This window comes from Leuresthes tenuis, unplaced genomic scaffold, assembly GCF_036924035.1.
Source record: "Leuresthes tenuis unplaced genomic scaffold, fLeuTen1.0.hap1 SCAF_7, whole genome shotgun sequence".
Lineage (NCBI taxonomy): Eukaryota > Metazoa > Chordata > Actinopteri > Atheriniformes > Atherinopsidae > Leuresthes > Leuresthes tenuis.
Window position 1 is genome coordinate 7,094,983 of NW_027325361.1, and position 24,723 is coordinate 7,119,705.

Sequence of the window (24,723 nt, forward strand, 5' to 3'; positions counted from 1 at the left end):
ACAAATAAATCTTTTAGATATGAATAGTCAAAACTGTTCACAACTTCACAAAATGGGTTTATTGGAACTAATTCTATCATTAAAAAAAGCTACAATTTTATCATATCCAGGTAAATTAAAATGGTGCCAGTGATAGGGGATAACATGTTCAGATATGTTCACATTTATGTCATGAGGCTGGTTGCTGAATAATTTTTAAAAAGCTGGCTTTTACTAACAAAGAAAAAGAGCATCAATGGTGAGAAAACATTTTGTGAGAGCAATGTTTTAGCATACATTAAATAATTTACTTGGGAGTTTGTAGAATAAGCATTATTAGGTTTTACAAGTAGGTAAATCTCAGTGTTGTTATTAGGAAACTGATATATTAAGTCTTTTAATTTTTTTTTTTTAAAAAGATCCATGTGGGAGCAAAGTGGCAACAAAAAAAGGACCCAGTATGTATCCTTGAGGTTCTCCACAAACCCAAAAGGCTAAATATTACACCCGTCACCCTGCTCTCTTAATTTGTGTTTTATTATCAGCTTTTATCAGTTTCTTCCCAAAATGGTGCATTTACAATGTCATGAAATTTACTATAAAGAGACCACTTAATTTTTGCCAAACAGTAGCAACAGTGTTCAGAGGCAGATGTCATAGGTCATCAGCTGAGTTGAAGAAATCCCTCTTATGAGTCTATTGCAAAACGGGACTTTCCATTGTGTTGATGTTGAACTAGGCTCATTCTCAGTATGCTACACTTTCTTTTTCTTTTTTAGCCTGTTGATCCTCTACTCGTCTCAGCCTTCCTTCATTACTTGTCATGTTCAGCACTTTAGCTGAGAGCAGCTGCTACATTTCCCTCAACATGTGTGTGTTGTGGTCAGCTTCCTTTTTTGTGTTTGTAGTTTTGATTGTGGCAAACTATGGGGAGATTCACAGCATGAGAACAGTGCTGTGACATTTGTCCACAGCTTATCTGGGACACATCTGTCAGCCAGAGCATTCAGAAAGTACAATTTCAGAAAATGCATAAATAGTTTTAGTTATTATTTTACTCTTCTTCTTTTTTCCTTTTTTGGGATGAGTAGTAGGAGTTAGCAAGTTCACTTAAGTTGTTATTTGATTGTTCTTGTTCATTATTTGAATTGCATTCAAATCGGTCATCTTCTTTTAAATTTGCTTGAAAATGAAAAAAATAAAAAACTGTCTCAATAAGTCAGTATTTTAATCATAGCAGCCTGAAAATAGTGCGCCATTATGATTAAAACAACCTCACTGTCTAAAAACCAGATCTTACAACTGATTATTTATTCATCAGGATCCAATTCTATTTTTTTTTTGTTTCCACCTAATCCCAGCGATGAAAGACAGGCCATGTTGGATAATCGAGTTAAACAGAAGCCACTGAACAAGCAGAGCAGCGTGAACCAGTGTGCCTTGAGATGACAATTGTTGTAATTTGGCACTATATAAATAGAATTGAATTGAATTGAACCACAAGATTTCACCGACCACTACAACAAAGATTCTATCTCAGCTGAAGCAGGGCCTTACTTGCCTGATGTAGAGTAAGGAAAATTAATAGGTGACTAATGCTGCCCTTTTTGAAACTTCTGTTCCTCCAAACCATTTATGTCAACTTAGTGTTCAGTTGTCAAAGCTAAACTTAACAGAAGATAATACTCTGCATAATACTCTGCCTCTGAGAGTTAAGACCCAGTCTGTGTCTCATTACTATCTGTGTTTAGAGAAACAGGCCAGGTGAAGTAAATGGTGCTCATATCTTATGGATGATACCATGAGTGTTGCCTCGGCCCCCTGGCTTCCAGGGTTAATGGCTTTTAGCAGCGACAGCCTAAAGCCTGGCCAGGCGTGTTAGAGAGGGAGCAGAACACCAGGCGTGGCAGCATGACTTCATCACCAGCAGAATGAGTGAGTGACACAAGGAGGTTAAAAGAGAAAATAGAGAGGAGGAAAAATGAGAGATGAAGTTATGAAGGAGGTTCTATATGAAAGAGCTTGTTTGTGTGAGTGTCCCGCACAGTGAGTCATCTTCAAACAGTCTCACCCCAACACAAATCTGTCTTTTCTCTCCTCCCCCAACAACCTCTGGGATAAATAATTGACTCTTTTCTGACACTGGTCCACTGGTGTGAACCATTTTGCTCCACAGATTTCAGGGATGATACAACATGTCTCTTTCTTTTGGCATCTGTCCTGGTTTGTCTTTCATCTTCTATCTTTCTCTCACAGAACTCTCTGCAGGAAGCAATGATTTTCTTTTTTTTTTTAAAGGAATGAACGCTTATCTATTATTGAGCAGCAGTCAGTAGCAGTTATCTCTATCCAGTAGGCTCTAAAATAAATATGACACTCTGATGTGCAGTGATTTACACGGATCCTGAACCTCCGTTCAGGCTCTATGGTTTCTGAGTTCTACAGTTACCAGCAAAGCACAACTTTCACAAGACAAATCCTCAAAGCACCTAGGAAAATCAAAAACAAAAAAAACTTTTCTTATGAAGCAGTAGCATTTAAAAAAAAACACCCTTTGCATTGATGGCTTAACAGAAAGGGGTTGTTCAAGTGCCCTGATAGGTTTTTTAATGTTTCAAGTTGGTTCTGTTTCCCTTAAATTTAAGTTTCAGTCTCCACAGTCTGACTTCCCTCACCGAGTTTCCTGCCTCTCCAGCAGGCACACCTGCTCCTCATTAGCTAATTACTCATATTTAAACATATTCCACAGCCTGCCTTTGAAACTCTAGCCTCATTTTCTATGTTGTTTTGATGCTTTAGCTTTCCAACATTAGCTTTATTTGACAACTCTCTGCATGCCACTAATTTGTTTAGATTGAGTCTCGCTTTTGGTCAAATCTGGTTTACCTCAATATTTATCTCAATACAAAAAGAGTAAAGACCACTGAAGTCTCTGAGCCATCAGCCAAACTTGCAGTCACCATCTGCAAAAGGGAAGCAGAAAGAATAAGTTGCATGCTAGAATTGCAACTAACAAAATACTCTAACGTTCCCTCCAATCCACACTCAATTATGAGTGTTATGCTGTATTTTTGCGAACATATCACCCAAATGTGTATCGAAACTATAAGACTTGGAAACATTATGGAAGATTTTACTTTGAGTAACAGATCATTTCCTTGACAACTACCCAACAGATATGGATAGTGTCTTTGTATTCTCAGTGAAAACCATTCTTTCCATGTCATCTCTGGCTCCGAAGACCCAGGACGGTGACTCAGCGCTTCAACAGGGTAGACCACAAATCATCAAGTGAAGTCACTGTAGCTGCACCCATCTTTTGTTTACACTCTGTGGGGATAAACACCAGTCACATGTGCTTTTCTGTCTCCTTCGTATTCAAATTGAGGATTTCTCATTTTCATTTTTAATTTATTTTCTTTACCATTTTATCTAAATAAAAAAATAAAAACCCCAAACAAAGTTACTGTAGACTAAACCAGATTTAGGACCACAGGCATCGGGCTGATGCTACTGCACATGCTTCTTTTCAAAATCCAAAAATATTGATCTTTGATTGTAAAAACATGGAATATCCCTGTGAGTAGTGTCAAAGTCAGACCTTCTGTGTGTTTAATTATTATTAATTAAGGTAAAGATTTTGGCCTTTTAGTTTTTGCATCCCCTACAGGGATAACTGCTTTAATTTGTAATGATTCCCTGTGAAAGCCTCTCTCAAAGTTCATCATTTGGCTTTTAACAATTTGCTGCACTCATTAGGGTATTAAGAGCAATTCACATTTTTTACCCAATATGATATGCTGCAAAGCCGCATCACCACTTGTCAAATTCGAACCAAATTTATTTAGTTGGAGGAGAGAAACTTGGAGAAACTTTCAAGGTGTGTAGAGCAGGACATTCAAATGTATTAATAGAAAACATCTGAGAACGTCACAGAAACATAAACAGTTAAGAAAACTGTGGCAACAACAACAGCAGTGTTGTAAATTTTGGTTCAAAGTGGCACTTCACCCCAACAGGAAGAAAACACCTTGTTTAAAAAAAGAGGTTTATGGCTTTCCGGCCCTCTTGAACTGTGAACTGTTGTTGTGACATGTGACTTAAATCACTCTTGACCTCATCATGTCACAGCTGCACAGTGAGCGCTGGTCCACTGACTCACAGCAGGATCAGATGACTTCACAGAGTTAAAAGAGGGACAGATTGAATAGCTCAGATTGTAAAATATTTCCCACAGGCTGGTCTGTGTCTGTCTAAAGCTGTTCTTCCAATCATGTATTAACTTATGACCATCATCTTAATGAGCTCAGGAAGAACTGTCTCCCCCTTGCATTAGATCAAGATGAAATTAACCTTGCTGTGAGCATCTTAATTTAAGGAATTTGGGTCAAACCAAACTTTGATGCTCAGCTCTTTCTGTTTAATATGAATTTGATATTCCCCTCAAGTTACTACTGAAGATGATTCAAGGTAAGATAAACAACTTTGTCCTTACCTTGGATCCACACAAATTATTCACCAGCCTTATCAAAGTGTTGCTTGAGGTATTCTTGAGATATTGAAAATTGAAATGTGCTAGCTTACTCAATCAGTTAATGTTAAGCTACTTGTGTTGCAAAAATCTTTAAACATGTACAAAATAGATTATCACATAAATTACATGGAGCGATAAGTATCACCACTGATCATCTGCATTTTCAGAGTATTCGCTTCCTCCTTCCTCTTTCCACACCAGCTCTTCCTCCTCCAACATTATCACCCAACTTTTACCTTCCTGCCCCCTGTTTCCTGCACCCCATTGTTTTTTTTCTCTGCCCTAAAGCCTGTTAAGACTAAATTTAGCTTTCACTACTGCAGGGATCATGTGTTGCATTGCTTTCTGAGGACGCTCTCAGTGTGCATCTTTGTGGGAAGCAGCTCAGTCAAATCACATGTCTGATGGTACAAGTCTCCTAATATTTTCAAAGTTTGAACAGAAGAAAGCATGCAGAAAAGAAAGTTGCATAACAACACTGACAAAGTACAGTAATCTGTAAGAACTGCTCAAGGTTTGAATGTAAAACTAATATCACTGAGCCTAAAATTAATAAAACAATCAACTTCAGGAAGAATACTGATTCAAATCAGCTTCAGTCTTTGGGAACATGTTTACTTCCTCTCCACCTTATTGTTTTACTTCTTTGTTTTGTTCTTTTAGACTGTTCCCAAGACGTGCTGGTGTGCCATTTGTTAAAGCAGATAGAGTCAATAATTGCGTTCAAAGAATAGTGGTTGTGAGAGTAATTGCCTGTCAGGGATTAACATGTTTCGTCATAAATAGAATGTTTTTTAGCTCTAACCGTGACTTTTTTCTAAGTTATTTTCAAAAGCAAACCAGAAGGTGACATGTCTCATTGTAATATGTTTTGTTTACCTGGGTAACCAGTCAAATGGCATCTCTAACTGTAACCAACTAATGGTATTGCCTAAACCCAACTGGAAAGTGACAAAGGTGTTTTAGTAATATGTTATCATGATGATATCGTAACACGTAACGTCACACAAAATATGGTTGAAAGTGCAGCTCTTACCTGCTCTATCCATCCTTCTCCTTCCTCCTTATGAGGACTTTGTTACTTCTTAAATTAAATGCTTGAGTATGGCATCTGTTCTGATATAGAAACACTCATGTGAGTCATTTTACCTTCCGCTGCTTGATCGGCTTTACAGGAAGCCATTATGAGCTGTAAAGAGGGGTATGAACAAAAGACTTATATGACCGTTTTGGTTGAAGGACTTGATGATTTCTTTCAGTGTCTCTCATACCGATACAAACAGACTTTAAGCCTGTAGCTCAAAACAATTTCAAGATACTCAGGACATCTTTTTGTGAACAGGCTTCACCAAGCCCCAGCTGAAATAATACCAGTTGGTGTCATTAGGCTTGTTATCAACTCAGAAAGTCACATAACGTTTTCAGCCTGTGGTCACCAACGTGTTCTCGTAAAGGGGCATTTTTATTAGATCAATCACAAACATTGAGCTAGAGCTGCACAATGATTACAGTGTAACTTAAACCAAAACAAATGTGACAAATTTGTAGATATGACAAAGATGAAGAGCAACACAGTGGCTGCAAGTAAAGCCAGATGAGAGACAATGCAAAAAAGCTGCAGACAGTAGAAATGTGAATAGACTTGTCATTATTGTTGCAGTACGATGGGTTACGGGTGTAATCTTATAGCATCTAAGACTATTTTTACTCTCATCCTTTAGTTGCAAACCCAGTGGCCTTGGAAGCAAATAAAGAAACATTAAAATATTAGCATAACAATTCACACTGAGAAAATAACTTTGTTGCAAATGTCAATCTTTGTATGAGGCTTTCTTCCTCCTATTGTCAGAGAATTGAATGTTTAGTAGAATGTGTGTTTACAGGTGTTGATCTTTTATCACTGGCACAATCTGTTCCGTAGCATGTTGTTTGAAGCAATTATTATGCTATGGAACCCAGAAGTGAAGAAGTGAACAACTGTCATGAAATTGACTTAAACCTGAGATGACCTCACCTGACCATAAGCTGTCCCTGGGGTCAGTATTCAACCATTTAAATCTGATTCAATAGCTTCCCTTCTTTCTGAAATAATACTATTGCTGCTGTTAACATGTAAATTCTTATTACCACCTGTTGGATAGCTTCCATACATAATGTTCTCCTTTACACTGCAATCTATGCATTTTTTTTATTACTCTTTTCCCATTTTTTATTTTATGGTTTATTTAATTTATTTCATATGTTTTTTATCATTGATTTACACTGAACGTTATGTTTTATGTACATATTGCTTTTTTTTTTACACTATTAATTTACAATGCTCATGTCTGCTGCAGTGATTGAAATTCTTCCTATATGTGTCACATGTGGGTGGTGGCGAGGAAGGAGGACCCGGGTGCAGACACAGACCGAGAGTCAGGAGGCATAAATTAAACAAAACTATTTATGTTAAACAAAGCCGGAAATACATAACATGGAAAACAAAATCAAAATGCTGAATAACTAGAACAGACAGACCAACAAAAATAGAAACAAGGAACTAGGAGCATCATATGAGCACGTAACGGTGAGGAGGGTGATTGGTGAATGAGTGCAGCTGAGGATGAGTGAACACAGGTGAAGGGAGTGGAGCTGATGACTATACTGAAGAGAGACTGAGGAAACAAGTGAGGAAATGTCAGAACCCAAACAAGAAACAGAATGGAAAAACAAACATCGGATCATGATAATATGAGTTGTTCAGCTCAGTTTAGCCCACAGTCCTGATGTGTTTCTGTCATGTTTTTCAGCTGTCTCTGCGAGTCTGAGCATATACTGTACCATAATCAGTTCAACTATGTGCATGCACTTTATTTGCACTATAGGCAAGCATGCCCCCGTGCTTTTATGAGTTTGAGTTTGTGTTTTGCACTAAGTTCTTCCAAAACGTGGTATGACTCAGCACTGTGCCTGAATGATTTTTATGCAAATTTACAGTGATATGCTGTTCACTTTTTCTTTGTAGACATATCTTACGAAACAGCTCTGGCTCAGCTGCTGTCCAAAGATAGAGGAATCTGCATACCTGCACCCCTAAATCTCATAATTAACAAAAACAGAAACTTTTTTTTCCCATTTGTAGCTTTCTAGGTGCTCTGAACAGCTGTATCTCAGTAGTTTTGTCCTGTTTTAAGTTGGACTGATAAGTTAAGACTTTCTTCAAACCAAATTAGCTTGTAGATGTGTTATTTTTGTTAATCCAGGGTTCATCCGACACATCCTCAGTGTGCCGAGTGCAACGAACATGCAGACAGAACCTGAGTTATGTTCGGTAACTACTCTTTCTTACCAAGTGACGACTCTTGAAGCAGCCACAACAGGAAGATTTGGTATTACATGGCAGGGTTATTGTCCATTTTGTTATGTATTTTGGACGAATGTTTTCTGTTGCTGTTTGTGAAGGTAACACATTTAGTAAAAGTAAGTTAAGTAAAAAAGGATTTACTCATTTTAGAAGCATGTTTAGTGTGTAAGTAGTACATTTTTTATTGTGGAGCAACATACTGTAGTTGTTACTCAGACCGATGTGCAACAGAGTTTTTCATTGTCCTACTAGTTAGGAGAAACAACTTAAGCTTTACCATCTGTTGCACTTTTGGTCCTTTTTCTCCTGTCCATCCAAAGCTAATAGGCAAATATAAATGCTGCCCACATAGATTTTTGAGAAGGCAGATGTAAAACTGAAAAGGAAAAAGAGAAAACAGTAGCACATAACCACGTATTCCCTAGTTCCAACTCTATTTCTGCTCTTCACTCTGCAGTTTAATGAAATAATTATTGGCGATAGCTCCAATAGGAAAGTCTTGACACTGTGGCTATGTAAACGTTTTATGTCCCCATAGCCATTAACAGTAACACATTCATGCACATGCACGACACACAGTTAGCCTGCTCAGGACTGAACCTACAAGTCGAATTGATGCTGTGACCATGAGATGGAGAGAGAGGAAGTGACACAAGTTTGCAATGCCATAGCAACAGGCCACTATTGAGAAATCAGCTTCTCTTTTAATCTCTTCGTAAATCATCTTTGAAAAGACAGCTCATTGACAGTATCTGTGTGTGTGAGAAAGAGACAGGGGTGATGAAAATGAATGAATCTCCACAATAATTGTGGTCGATGTCTCCTTCCATACTTTTTCCCCTTCACACATACAAACACACATGCAACCTTCACTTCTTTCTCTTTGTCAGTGGATGGATTTTCTTTCGGTGCTGGCCTTGTCTTGTCTCTGCATGAAGCAGCATTTTGGAATAGCAATCAGCCAGCTTCATTTGGCCCCTGTCTCTCTGTGAAAGGCTGCTCTCTGCAGACATCTGGGTTTCCGTCACTGTAATGTTTATGTGGTTACTTGCTTTGTTGCAACGCAGTTGTTGGAAACTGAAGATAAAACATATAAACCAAATAGATATAAAAATCACAGACATACAATGCATTGTTAAACTTTTATTTTATTTCTAACTGTTTTTATCTTTTCCATAACACTGTGCAATTACACAATGATGAAAATGTATGATTTCTGCTTCTAGCCTCACTTTGTGTGTCAGTTGCAGGATTGTTGCATCATATTCAGTTAAATGAAGTGCTTAGCTTAGGCTGACTCAGAGTGGCACAGAAAGTTACGTAAAATCAGAATCTGTTTTAAATTCCTATTTGATTCACAATGATTACACTAACACACAGGAACTGATTGGATGTCTTTTGTTCAGCCATGTGCAAAACTTTCAAGCTAGTAGTGTTGCAGATTTTCTGTCGTGGCAAATGTGGGCTTTTTTTCACACCAACATCAATGAGTTTCAGAATGTTTCTGTCACTCTCTGTCCCCCTTTCTCTTTTTTATCTTCCTCCTCTTTAAAGTCTATTTTTCATGCAGTCTCTCTGTCTTGACGTTATGCAGAGGCCAGAGCTATACAGCTGCGGCACAGTCCCCAGCCTTGTTAATATTTCACATGGTTAGAAGCCAGAGCAGACTCTTGGTTTTTTCCCGAAAGGAAAGCTGTCTCCTCGTTTAACCTCCAGCACCCAATCTCCATACTAACCAGTCCAGGCAAGGGCTTGACAAGAGCCATGCTGATTTTTGCTGTGTGGCTTCCTGTTGTTCACTCTTTCTCCCCTCAGCACCACAAATCATATTGCTTTGCAACGTGACAGATGAATTCCCATCCAACAGTAAGACGAGCATTACCTGAACTATAACTGTTTGCCCAACAAGAGATCAAATGGAGGAGACAGTTTCCCACACAGCTAAAGATTTCCAGTTATTTTTATTTGAACTAATCATTTGGTGATGGCTTGTACTCAGTCTCAAAATGATACATCCAAAGAACTCATAACATATTTTTTATTCACTGTGTCAAATAAATCATTTATTCTTTAACACTACATACGAATGAGGCATTTCCCTCACTTTTATCTGTTCTAACTAATAAGTTGATTATTAATCAAGTCTGTACACAGATATGATTCCCGTTTTTCTGGCAATTCAAGACATCAAAACTTTAACAAAAATCCAGGAATCTGAAGAAAAACCCAGGAATCAGAAGTTGTTTATTCTGTCATTCTTTTGCATCAGGCTGTGATTTGGTTTCTCATCAATATGCTTTTCTGCCTTAGAAGAAGAGATTGATGCAGCTTAAAAAAAAACAAGCTTTAAAGCTGAAGTTTTACATTTTAGTTTATAAATTAACATGTTTTACATTCAAGCTTTTGCCGAACTAGCTTACACAAGTTAAAGCCTACCAGCTCCAAGTAAATGTCTTTATTATCATATTTCCTGCAGTTTAAATCTGGTGTGTGCTACAATGTTTCTTATATGACTGCACTGGTTGTGATCCATTTTTACCAAATAACGTCCATTTTTACTCGTAACATCTCCAAGGTTCTACCTTAAAGAGGAGTACAACCATAACAGAGATGGTGTAGGCAATGAGGATGGTAGGAAAAAAATAAAGAAAGATTATTTAAACCTTAGGAGATACAGAGATACAATCTAAAAGGAAGATGATAACAAACACAGGTTACCACAGGTGTGGATTTTTTTAATTCATTATATTGTCACTGCTAGACTCTCTGGATCTGTTCTAGGAGTGACACCAGGCTGACTGCTGCGAACCACTACAGTTTCCAGCCTAATCTGGGAGCCAGTAAACACTTTGTCTCCTGAAGCCAGAATTCAGACGAGTATACCAACACTCTCACTGGCCTGATTCTAGCAGGTTAGCTGGGATAGACTATTCCATAGACGAATGAAAATATGTTCAAATGATGATCAAATCTGTCTAAAAGCCTGTTAAATTGCTTCATTGATACTAAAGAGGAAGAGACTGATGCCGACTCCAACAAAACTAATGCACCAGAGTTTCTTATAAAGTCAGATGGTTGGCAGAGAGGCACAGATGGAAAGTCATTGTTTTGCTGTTTATCATTTTCAGAAAAACATAAGAGGAATTTTTTCAGGGAAGAAGTGAAATTTTGGTACAAACTTCCATTTTAAAAGGATTTAAGGTCTATTGTTATTAATGGGAAATGTGGTTTTAATTCAGAGAAACATTAGGAATGACATAATGAGTGTGAGTGAAGTGTTCCACAAATATAGGAAATAAATGTTTGATCTTTTTGAGGATCCAGAAGAAAAGCTATGTTTTGTGAATGTAGCTCATAGTCTGTATAAAAAGACAAAACGGGCTGTAAAAGGATAAAGTACAGCAATGTAACTATATGTAAAGAAATCGGTTATTCTTAACATGCTCTACCAAAATAGTATAATGAAGACTCCAGGGATACTGTGACCTGAACAGTAGAATAAAGGGTCAGAGGTCACAGACTACAGACGGTGCATAATGATTATCATCTCACTTTGCTTTGATTGATGCCTGTGTTGAAATTCTGTGACTCAGACGTATGTCTCCCATAGTTTCTATCAGTATCCCATCTGCTGAAAGTTACTATTTCTAGCAATCTTAGCCAACTGGGATAGTCTACCTCCAAAGCCAGGGGTCACAACATCAATGAGTGAAATTAATAAGCGTGGCGGTAGACCGTGTCATATGGGTTTACTGGCAGTTTTAAATGTGGTCCAGTTATACTTCAGCAAAAGAGGCAAAATTAGAACAATGTATAAGAAACTATACTTGTCTAACCCAGCTACTGACCTGGTCAAGCCTGTGCTTGAACTTGTTGGCCATCAGGCGAGTACATGTGTCCTAGATGACAGTTTAATGGTTGAACTCAGAGATCAGGATCAGCTTACTCTGACTGGGCATAAGTTTACAGAGGCTAGTACTCCACTGGCATTATTTTATTATAAAAGCGTTGAAATGGATCAAAGCAAGCTGACATGGCAAGTTCAGAACTTGCTCATTTTGCCCCTTTGCTAATAAAGTTGTTGCAGTTTTGAACAAGATCGCTCTGTTGTTTCTGAGACCACATAAAACTTAACTTAGGGAAACTACATAATATTATTTTGGAGTCTGCAACGTAATCCCAGTTACACATATATAGCATTTTTACAAATGCACTGCTTTCCATTAATCTAGTGGGAGATGAACATGTCAGTGTGGAGTCTGAATTATCCCACTGGTACTTTTTGTAGTATTTTGCAAGAGCAGTCCAACTAGGTCAGACCTGTCACCCATGCATACTGAACTGCTGTAGTTGCAGTAATAGGCAGACATGCATGGCAGCAGCGGGTTAATTTGACATATGATCAGCTGATTCACAGGAATCCAGCAGTTCATGTTATCAAATATATAGATATTGGTGTTGTTCACACCTTCCTCTTCCATCTGCACCAAGTTGTTTTATCACAGCCACATGAAAAAGAAAAAAAGTGTTTGAGCTGCTGCTGATGCTTCTGTTCTTTGTCTGATTAAATATACGTTTTTTTCAACTACTGCCATCCATTTTTTACACAATGCAGTATTTTTCATATCAATTATCATAGCAAAACATAATGTTGTTGTGAAAAAAACTGTAACTTTTTACAGATGTAGTGGAGAGGTTGTCCTCAGATGAAGTAAATATCACATTTTTATCAAGTTGATAACAGCTACGCCATTGTACTTAAACCTTCACGAAAACTAGTTGTTCAAAAAGCTTAAACGTATAGAAGAGTGATGTCTTCAGCTGCTTCCAACCACCCTCACAATGTTTTTTTCCAAATTATTCTTTGTCATGGCAACATGACATGTTGTTGTATGAAAATTGTGACTATATTATATCATTGTATTTTAGTGACTCTCAAACGGTACCACACTTTATGTTTTATCTAATCCTGTGCAAATGGTGCATTTGTTAATTTATATCCTTCAACCCCTCTAACCTCATGTGAGATGTTGGCTTTTAGAGATCACTGGGATGTGGTTTGATCAGAAAAGTCAGATCTAAGCCCACATTCTGACAGTAAGATGAATAGTTTGGCTTGTTCCAAACCAGCTCTGCACAATATTATACTAACAGGAAAAACTGTGAAATTGCCATGTCAAACTATCTTACATTTGCAAATTTTTGCAATGAATGACAATACATCATACAAATAAATAAATTTAGCTGACAAATGCAAGTAATATTGACAACATTTGGAACTGGTACCTGCAGCTTTTAATATATTTAGAGACATTTTTACAAGATTCTTATTTCAATAGCACACATTGAAACTTTAAACAGTTTTACATGGTAAACATCTGTTCAACTCACATCAAACATTAATATGGCCCGCTATGAACTGAAAGTAAAAATGAGGAAACTCCTTTCACCAGCTACTGTTGGAAATGACTGCACATTTTCTAAAAAATTCATTCAAATGTTTTTAAAGGTGTGGCAACACTTACTTCATCAAACTGTAGCCAAAGTGTTACAATCCCATTTTGTAGTCTTTAAAAATCTTTCATAAATCATTTTTAAAACTTCAAATAATGATCAGGTCATGGCATATTAAGCTCAGTTTATCTTGCTTTTTAAACTGTGTTGTTCCTTATCACTGTTTATCAACCAAATTAACTCACACACATCCATGTTGTAATGATGGGCCCATTGAGTTCAGATTAATACTCTCTAGCTGTGAACACACACATTAGCTGCTGCAGAAATAATCAGCCGTCACCAGAAATATGGCAGAAGTATATGAGGGTTTGTGCAGGATTTATGGCAGTCATTTAGGGAGGAGTTTACAGGAGCAGCAAAGGAAATGCTGATGAAAAATAGTCTATCAATCTGTCTGCCTTGGGTAGAATCTCAAACCCAGGAATCTGACAGTGGGAATGAAATATGTGAAATATTTCAGTGGTGAGATGCTCTGCTCTGCCAGTCCTCATTATCCAGCTCCCTTCGTCTGCCTTTTTCTTTCTCTCTTTTGTCACACTTTCTCTCCTCTGACTTTTATCCCTTCATCTGTCTGCCTTCTCTGTCTCTCATTGTCTCTTTCTCTCTCTCGTGGTGCTTTGGGGTGTTACTCAGCTTCAGACTGACCGCAGTTTTCATAACAAAGAGGGAAGGAAGTGTGGTAAAAGCTGGTTTTACTCCTTGTAACCTATTTTAGCATGAATTATGAATTTGTTTCTTTAAAGAGGACCTTCAATAGGCATTTAATCCTTTTGTTCTGGTCTTGTAATCTTTGTTGTAAAGTTGTGGGGAGTTTTTTATCTGGAAATTAATGAACACAGACCTTAAGAAGATAAAAGTTTACAACTAAATTATTTGACTGTCTAATGTAATAAATAAGACTTAAGATTTAAAATATTTTTAGAGGAAGTATCCTGGTCAAAACAAAAAGTGGTTAATGTCAGCCAGAGTTATAACAATTCACACAAAATATACCTACGATAATATATACAAAAAACATTTGCAGCCAGATTCTGCCTCTGATATGTGTCAAATTTGCTTGAAAAGTGAATAAAATCTAATAATCTATATACTATACTGAGAGCAATCATCAACTCTGTTAATATTGTTGAGATTTCATATAAATCTGGATAGTGATGCGTTTATGTATCACTGAATGTCCGGTAGAATTCAAATAAAAGTATGTTCTATGTTCTACACAATACACCTGAAAATTAAATGTGGTGTCTCCTGCTTTGGCACTAGAGTAATGCTGCATTTATAGATGAATATGCAAATAGTGAAACTTACATGTATAAGTCACAGTGGACCAGGAACGTCCTGGTTCCTAGCTTAATCTGGGCATGCCTTTAGGGTTTGCTGTAACTGAGTAAGATTAAGAGACACTCAGTAGAGCTCAAGTCACCATACACCTGAGAAAATTTATAAAAGATCATGTGAAATGTTAAAACTCATCAACTAATATTTGTGTTTTAATTCCACTAAGCAAATAATCAACTTTACAGAGTCTATGATATTGATATTGTTTCTTGTTTTGTCTAAAAAAATTAAATAAGATCAGGTTGACTGTTGTGAAGGTACAGATTAATCTCAAGGACATCTGATAGAGACAGAAGACCTTGCAGCTGAATTGCAAATGTCAAAACAAAGGGTCCGCCTCTCATCCCGATGATCGCTGGGATAGGCTCCAGGTCCTCTACGACCCAACCGATGGATTAAGCGGGTATAGAAAATGGATGGATGGATGAATTTAAAGATGGCTCTGAAACTAGAGGTGCTGAAAACAAGATAGTTTTCATCCTTTATACATACTTCTACTTTTGCATCTGGCAATGATGTTTGAATTTGAATTGAGGTTTAACTTAGTGTTTTTTGTTGTTATTTTTGTTGTTGAGGGAAGGGAAACTCCACTTAGCTTATTACAGCTGTACTCAGTCTTGGTCAAATTTGTCAACTTGCATCACTTTAGTAACAGAAGCTGCAAGTCTGCACGTGCCTGCATTGAGAGTGGAAACATTAACATTTCAGATTAATTCATTAATTCATTTATTAAACTATTTGGACTAATTTGTACGAATTGGGACTGAATGAGACAAGTGTTGATGATCATAGCAAGGGTCCAGTGGGATGGTAAAAAAAAAAAGGCCGCCTTTCATCTTTTTATCTTCTTTGTGGGTTTAAAGAAAGATGGTAGGAAAGATTCCCATGGACCTAAAAGAAGACAACTATGCTGCAATGAGAATCTGACCACACTTAACTGTGGCGTGTCTCTGCAGCATTGAAACAACAAATATTCAGTAAATGTTCTGCAAAAAGTGCTTTCGATAATTCAGATAATGCAATCTTATCCGGTTTAACACAAAGATTATCTTGTGTATTATAATAGAGATAATATAGAATACTACTTCATTATCAAGATAATATACATTATACAGTGAAATATATTTTTGTCACTGCTTGCTCACTCTCTCACTCTCTTGTTCTCATATATAGCAACATGAATCACAGTACAACTCGTTGGAAATAATTGAGAATTGCCATTAAAGTTGCAGGCACAAGGTATTGTGGGACAGAATCGTCTGCTTACTTTCAAAAAGGATGATACGGCTTCTCTTATTCTAAAGGACATCTCAAAGGAAGCAATGGAGCTCCTTTCCTTAGTATTTGGAGAAGTTAAACAGGTTTTATCATTTGCTGCTCAGATAGTTTCGGATCATTTCACCATTCAACAGGAACCGCTGAAGTCCTGGTACAGCAGGCAGGACACTGTCCATGGTGCTGAATAGAAAGTGCCATCCACAGCAGCAACAGAGCAGCACACAGGTACAGCACTCTCAAAAACGCATTTTAACACCACGTGCAAGCTTTTTGCTGACGTAATCGATCTCTTTTCTCTGGAGATGAATCCCATCCCATTTTCCAACACATGAGCCTTGTACCTGCCTGCCTGATTGGCAGTCATGCCACATATGGACCTAATTCATACACTTGCTCCTGAACAAGATGAAAGATTGTGTTTGTGCCCATAACTTGAACCAATTCCATTGTCTTTTTAAGACTTGATGCAAAGTAACTTCTTTACTAAAATAATTTTCCATACACCCCGTTCATCTGTAAGCACAAGAAAGTGTAACTTTTTGAAAGAAAAAAAACTATGAAATACTCACCTAACTACATTAATCACACACATGCATTGATATCCTCCTCCTCCAGCACTGCATCACTCATTTGCCTGTGTGTGTGTGTGTGTGTGTGTGTATGTGTGTACAGAGACACTAATGGTGAATAATGAAGACAGAATAATAAAAACACCTCTGCACTGATACAGAGATAAGAGCCTGCAAGTAGAAAATAATTACATCTATTGGGAGTCAAGAACCCCCTCAACACACACAAGAATGCACACAACAGTTGATAAATATACTAATTCCCCTGCTAGCGTTATGTATATTGGATTCAAACTGTTCTAACCAGTCATTTAATTTCAAGCCGATTTAGTTTGTGCTTAGGTGCTATATAACTACTGCTGCTGCTACTGTGGAAATTAAGAGGAAGTCTCTATGTCACCTGTGGAAGTTGATGTGTGCTGTGGTCGAGGGAATTCTTGGCTCAGGAATGCAGTGCTGTTGCTGTTGTGCCAGTTCTCTGATTCATAGACTGAGCAAAGAAATGAATCTGACCTCCCATGTACTATGAAGTAATTTGATAGTATAGAGTTCCAGTAACCAGACTTTTTAATTTGATGGGTTGGACTTTACATCACCAACTCTCCTACTGGTGCCTCCAAAATGTCAAGCTAAATAATCCCAACTGCAACGCAAAGATAAGGAATCACTCCATGCCAGGGGATAATCTCCTGATAATGTGTTGTGCAGCAGTGAGGTGTGCAGCGCAGGTAGCTTGTGGTAGTCATTTAAAAGTCCCATTACCTGGTGTGTAGACAGCCTCGGTGCTATGGGATTTTCCAAAGTATTGGTCCTGTGAGAGGGAGGGGTTACCAACACCAGTGCAACAAGGATTGCTCTTCCAGGAGTGAGTCACTTATGAGATTAGAGAGCAGAAACAGATCAGGAGCAGTGGGTTGGATGGGTTTTATTTTTATTTATAGGTTTTATTTTTCTGCTTGTCTGCCACAGGAGAAACTGCTGGTTGCTGTATTGCAGGGGTGGTGGAAAATGCACCTCAATGTCATGTTTGGGAAGCATAGTTGCTTTTTGCTTCTTTGTATGAAAAGACTAGTTGTGTTCATGAGGAGGCAAGCTGTATTTTTTCTCAGCCACAATAGATAAAAAAGTTCTTGAAGTTCTTGCAGAAAATTGTTTACATCTGTATGTAATGACACTAGAACTGGACAGACATCTAAGAATATCTGCACAGATGCCTTGAAATGGAAGTTTAATCTCTTCAGATTTTCACTGATAACCCATTTGCAAGTCTGATGCATGACCCCATCTGTTTTTCATAGCTAGATTGTGCAGGTATTGTGCTGTCCATGGAGTCATTTTAAGGAGACGCCCAGGCCAGCTCTGATTAGTGGTACCTGGACTTGTTATATACCTCCTGATTATTGCTGCATCTCTGTGTTGACTGATTTAGTTGGTCACCTGTCTCTGTATCTTTTTCATGTCATTCTCACAATCAGTCTCACAATCAGATTCTTCTGCCCTCTCGAAATGTTCAGCTATGACACAAATGTTCAGGCAGACAGACACAGCAGGCTCCATAACTGAGAAAGTTTCTGGAAATTTCTGGATCATTTTATGAACACTGTCATGCAATAAGGCAATCGGTGATCAAAGATGTGGTCTTGTGTGTCAGTGATCATGTAGGAGGTGTATTCACTGTAGTTTCACCGATGATTTCTACTTGCATTTTTCCTCAAGTATTTGTATTTCAATTATCTTAAAAGAAAATACTCCTCATCTCAACAAAAATCAAAAGGCTACAACAGTTGATACATTTTAATGATAATACAGAGAGATTTAATCATCTCTGTTGAAGACAGTTCATAGTAAGCAACAGAAAACTGTCTACAGGACAAGAAGGTGAAGGACACAAAGGAATGAGAAAAAAAAAATCCTGCTTGAGTTGTCCTTTAACATTGACCTCCATGATTGATGCAGCCTTTCTCCAAGCATCACTTTATTCCTGTAGTCTTTCAAATCAATGTAGGAGAGAGCTGGGGGGCTCTGAATGGTTGTAATCAGTTTCCAGGCCATTTTTCACAAAGCAGATTGTTCATGAAACAAAATGAGAGTGACAGGGGTCTAAGGACACTGAAGAGAGTGACAATTTGATTGGCTGCCGGGAGTCCACTGATTCCGCAAAGTTTTTGCGTGACTTTTGACAAGTTTGTTTTTCATCCACACAAGTAACTAAACTCAGCTCAACAGGGAATTAAGAGTTTTGTTGATCATTTTATTTTCTGTATGAATCAAGAGTCACTGACAGAATCTGATGAGATCTTTCACATCAGTGAAAGCTGTGTGTGTGTGTGTGTGTGTAGGTGTTTGTGCTTTTTATCTTAAGGCAGAGGAGTCACAAGCCACCAAAACAGTGAATTAGGTGAGCAAATGAAGCATCAAAATGTGAATAACATTTTTTTTAAATTCCCATTGCATTTCTGTAATTTTCTTCATCACCCTTAATCAGTCTTTAAGTCAGCTTTTACTGTTCCATTAAGCGTTTTGAAGCCTTGTTAGTATTTCACTGTGGTGTGTATTTGGGTGTTTTGGAGTAGCAGGGTACAGACTGTGCTCTGAGTCAGCAGACAAGAGTGGAACTGAATGTTAAAATGACTAAATGCTAAATGCCAGCTCAGTAATGAGAAATCGTCTGAAGCTGTCAGCGGTGGCCTGGACCAAACGCTCCAGTTTGATTAAGACTCCTATCGTCTGCGTCCCACAAACAGAAAGCAGACAGCACTCTAAAAAGGTCACATTTCCAGAAAGAGAGAAACAATTGTTCTTCTACCCAGTGGCATATTTTCATTTTAGTAGTTTGTGATGTGTTTAACAAGTTTGTGGAAGCTCTTCTGTGTGCGTTTATGTGTGTGTCAGTTTCTTTCCTGAACCTGAGAGTATTTCTAATTTCCCAGAAAAGATAAGCTGTCATCAACTCTTGTGGACTACTTTCAATCCCTAGATCCCAAAACGTTTAAAACAGCATAATACATTTTGAAATTTACCAGGTTTATAAAAGGTGGCTACCTGGTTTGTGTAATACTGTTTTCACAATCACCTGCTTTGGATTTTGGAGGAAAATGCAAAATCTCAACATTTGTTCATACATTCAAAACAATAGTTGAATTACCAGATATTTTTCAAATGTTTGCAGTGAGTTGTAAGTTTGGACAAGTCAATTTAGTGCCCGGACTCTTTCACACTGGAGTCAAACTGCTGTTATATGTGCAGAAAGTAATTTGTCATTATCTTGCTTAAAAAAACCAAGGCCTTTCCTGAAAATACTTCAGGAACTTCTAGTTGGCAGCATGTGATGCTCCAATATATGTGGATACTGTTCAGTTTAAATTGCACCAAAATGAGCACCTCAAACATCTTTTTTGTGTTAATGTCATTTCACACAATGTCATGAGTTGTAGCCACTTAAAAGGATTATTTATTGACTTTAATAAGACCCTGCTGTATTTATTTTGCTGCCAACACAAGTAGCCTCTCTCTACTGAGCGGCAAACTCTTCAGCTGCCATTGAAGCATCATTAAGGCAGAAACCTGCTGCTGGATAAAGGTGGAGGCATGCCAAGTGGCTGCCTTTTCTCTCTATGAATCTGCACATGGCCAAACATTGAGTATGGGAGTCGTGCACAGCACAATGTGTGTTAATGCAATCCCCCCCCTCACTCACACAGAAACACACACTTGCTGGCCTGATGCAGAGTTACTGCCCACCGGTGGACATGGCTCCTGTTTTTACTAATCTGGAGGATGAAACTAGCTGAAGCCCCTTCTCTCAGCCCCATTGTGTTTCTCATATGCCATTTTTATCTCTGTGTCCATGTATTTCTGTCAGTGTTTCTGCCTTGTCAAGATACTTACATGTTCAGTAGCTCCAGTAATGTATTACTCTTTGTCTGCAGAGGAAATGAGGAGCATCGATTATGTCATGTGTCAGTCTTGCAGCTGAGACAGCAAGGGAATCATACAGAATGGCAAGATATTCTTATTTAATCTTCATAATACCAGTGAATAGACAAATTATGTTGCCATGAAGCTTGTTAAACCAGCATCTCATTATGTCCTGCAATGTGACAAAGAGCAGCTGGTGCTCACTTTTGTTTACTCATCATGCGTACTAATCAAAACACTCTTTCTTCTGTCCAAACACTCTCTGGGAATTTGTCGCAAATCACGTGTCAGATATTGCAGCTATCTGAGCTTCTATAGATTCATGTCTGCACAATCTACCTGCTTAACATGTATCTACATCAATTAGGATGGGTTTAAATGTGTATTTCTTTATGTAGTTATTATACTGTAAGCTACACTGTATGAGCATACAGAGCTGCACACAGGACAGATAAAGGTAAACTGCGATTAATTTTCCAATGATTAGGTTTTTGCAATCTTTAAATGAATTAATATCATGAATTAAGTCAATCAGGGTCTCATACTTCTCTTTTTTCATGGAGAATTACCCTATATAACTCCATAAATATCAGAGACACAGAAACACATCTGTAACGTTATATTCCGTTTTACAATGAATGATTCACATTTACATTTAATGCCAATTTTTTTAGCAAGTTTAATTAAGCTTTTGGTCTTTATGACTCATTTGGCACATTTCATCAGGATCTCTATGAAATACCGACGCACAGAGAAATGGGAAAAAAAACAATTAAGAATTTTAAACGTCCATCACAAATAAAAGTATTAATGATATCCAGTTTATGTTTGTTTCATGAGTATTCCAGCAGTTTCGACATCACAGATGATGTCTCCTAGAATAAACAGACCCGTGAAAACATTATAGAAAGAAAATTTTGCATGGCTTGAAAAATTTAAAAGAAAATGTGGGACAGATGATATAAAAGTCAAATCAGCTCCCATAAATAATTCAATCTAGTGTATTAATAATGTGAATGTGGGTGTATGTGCTCAGTTTTATCGAATTATTATGTAAAAATTTGTGTAAAATGTTGTTTTTATGGCTACATGAGATAAGATAATCTCTTGTAGTCCACATGAACACATAAATAGGTTATACTTACATATTTTATGAATATCAAAAAGTTAATTGTTTTAACAAATCTGGAAGAAAAATATAAGAGCACAAAAGGGTAACATCTTCAACAAATGGATGACACTTTTCCAGTTTATCATTTGCTCGTAGTTTTCTGAATCTTTATATTAAATTATATTGAAGTGAGTATGTTTTTGTCATTTTTGTTTTGTTATGTTGGAAAATATTTGAATACTGACATAAATTTGTTACATTAGCTGTTTCTAAAAACCTGTTTAAGTCATTGGGTTTTATTGTGGCTCAAATATATTCAGGCAAATTAGCAAAGATTAAAGTTTTTCAATAGGCTATCAAAAATACTTTACATGCAACGACTGCCTGAAGTCCAGAATTTCCTTCTTTACCAGTACTTTATTGCAGCTGTTGTTGTTTTGTGGTTTTTGCCTTCAGAAATGAAAAAAATGGTTCTTTTGGGCTCGACGTTTGCAGAATATTCCACTTCTTTACTTAAAACACTCCTAGGATCCTCTCACAGCATGTCTTGGATAATTGTGCATCTGTACTGTGAATCAGATCAACTTTACTGCATTTGACAGGATTTTATCTCCCTATACTCTTCAGAATTCATCTGGCTGCCAACTAAGCAAAGCGATGGTGTTCATTAGCTGTTCCAAACCTTCTTCATACTTTTATCCACCCTCATTCTGGTATAGTTTGAGCTAAGTTTCATCCATTAAAAAATATTGATCCAGAACTGCTCCTGTTTTTTAAGATTTTTTTTGGCAAAGTCTATTCTTACGTTTATATTTTTGTGACAATGGAATTGTTTTCCTGATGGTAAACTTGGATAATGATATGCCAACCTAATGAACCCTGAAGTGTTCTTGACTTGGCAGGAAATTTTGAAAGTATTTTTCTTCCATGGATATCCAGGCTCATTTGTGTTACCAGTGCTTTCTTTTCTTTTCTTTTTGCAATTTAATAAGCCGTTGATTTGACCCCTTTCGTTCTCCTATCCTTTGCACTGAGGAGACCTTTCACAGTAAGATGTGGGTTCACAGCAACAGCATCCAAATTAAAAATCCAAACCTGAAATTAGTGTTCTGCAGCACCTGTTCCTGAAACAGCTTTTGAGTCATTTGTGTAATTACATAAGAGCTGTAATCCCTAAACACCCTCAATTTAATGCTTATAGTCTGCGCTTAAAAAAGTTAAAATTGTGATTTGAATATATATATATTTTTTTACAAATATTTCTTATAGTGCACACTTTTGTTGCATACTGCACTGAATCATCTTGCATTGTTATTTTTTAGAAAGATTCATCGAATAGATGGTGTGATGGTTAGCACACAAAGCAAGAGCATTGTGAAACCCGATGGCTGGCTGAAACCTCTCTGTATGCAGTTTGCATGTGCTCTTGTGCCTGTGTGGTTTTTCTCTCATCTAATTCTAGCTTTATCCCATAGTCCCAAGATATGTATGTTAGATTAATTGTCAATGATAATATGCATAGATGTACAAAACTACTTTTTCTGCACAAAAAGACTTCAGAGATGTCAGGATCGGGTGGTGAAGGTAGGACCCAGATGCAGACTTTCAAAGTAAACGTGGTTTATTCTAAAAAAAACAGGGCGCGGCAGAGCCGCATTAAAAAAATGCTTAGGGGTGAAATGAGTGAAAGGAAACCAGGAGACTAAATGTTGTGGAGGGAGTGATTAGTGAATGACGTGCAGCTGATGACAATGAAACAGGTGATGTGAGTGAAGCTGATGGCAGGGGAGAAACATGACAAGAACTGAATCTAAAAATGTGACAAAAACCTGAAAACATAACAAATGACCTGATAACAAGATTTAACAAAACATGAGCTGTGACAAGAGACTGTGTTGTGATAACATGTATCATCAATATATGATACAGAACCCCTGTAATTATGGTTTGTACTTGAGAGATATATTTTATTCTGCTTGATACGACTTCTCAATGATTACTCCGTCCTTATTCTGTTCTGTTTGATACCAATGATGTGCTTATATCAGCAAGACGATCATAATTTTTCTATGTTTAATTGTGTTTTTTTGCACCTTTTTTCTTGTTTCATTTGACCAGAAAACAAATGTATCATTGGACAGTGTCAGTATCCCGGCAACACACCCCCATTCTAGTTGGCACCAAGCTCTTTTATCAAAGCCGAGGAAGCTACTTTGATTTCAGACAACACACAGTCGGTAATGATGTTCTCAGAGGAGCACCCCCCTTCGAGTGATTGCAGGCCTTGTTTGTTGGTGTTGTTTCGATGCATCAGTCTCACCGCTGAATGAAGTGGACTCCTGCTGCCTCTGTTCAGCATTCAAATGATCTTCCAGTCAATTAGTCATGAAGTTGAGGGGAAACACTCAGGCAGGAAGGTTTTTTTTTTCCTTTGCCTCTGTATGACCTAAATTCCTTTCAAATAAGTTACATGCTCACCCTGACCAAAAAACAGAGTCAACAGAGCAGATGAAAAAACTCTTCCCTGCTGTTTTGAGTAGAAGTGGAGTTTACTTTTAATTTCAGATTGGGTTATTCTGGGTTGGGTTTTCTTTTTTTCTTTTCTTTTTCAAAAAGCCGAGAGTGTGAACACAAAATGCACCCTCTTGCATATGTTCACATCCCCTCACTCCCTTACAAGTGTAGAAAAACCTCATTAAGATCAAAGACTTGTTTCTCTTAATTACTCTGTCACTGAAGCCCTATCCTGCCCTCAGATACGCACACACTCACACGCACAAAACAGAAAACTAATTAGGCTGAGTTTATTTTTAAAGCTTCTTCTGAGTGGTTTTCTTCTTGTGTTGCATGTGTTCAGGATCAGAATTACCATACAACTGCTCACACATGGGCCATTTCATTAGTTGAACCTTCCTAATACTGCTTAGGGTCCCTGGAAAGGAGCCTGGATCTTAGTTACTTGTCTGAAATTATCTTTATCGCAGGGAAAATTACATGGGTTGATATTCTCCTGAAAAAAAGCCATTACAAGTTTCCTTACTGTGGCCATGAAGACAGTCAGCAAATCTTAACATTCATTTACAATAGTCTTTTGTGGCATCATTTTTATCACTAAAGACTAAAAAAACTTTAAAAA

The 24,723-nt window shown here is 37.5% G+C and overlaps 1 protein-coding gene across 1 annotated transcript in view; it reads right to left on the minus strand.

Moving 5' to 3' along the window:
* Nucleotides 1-1,580: 1,580 nt before the first annotated feature.
* Nucleotides 1,581-24,723, minus strand: part of cunh1orf52 (chromosome unknown C1orf52 homolog) — a 156,587-nt gene continuing 133,444 nt past the window's right edge. The window contains exon 4 of the transcript XR_011916917.1: nucleotides 1,581-1,595. The gene's annotated coding sequence lies outside the window, so the exon portion shown is untranslated. The remainder of the gene's footprint in view (nucleotides 1,596-24,723) is intronic.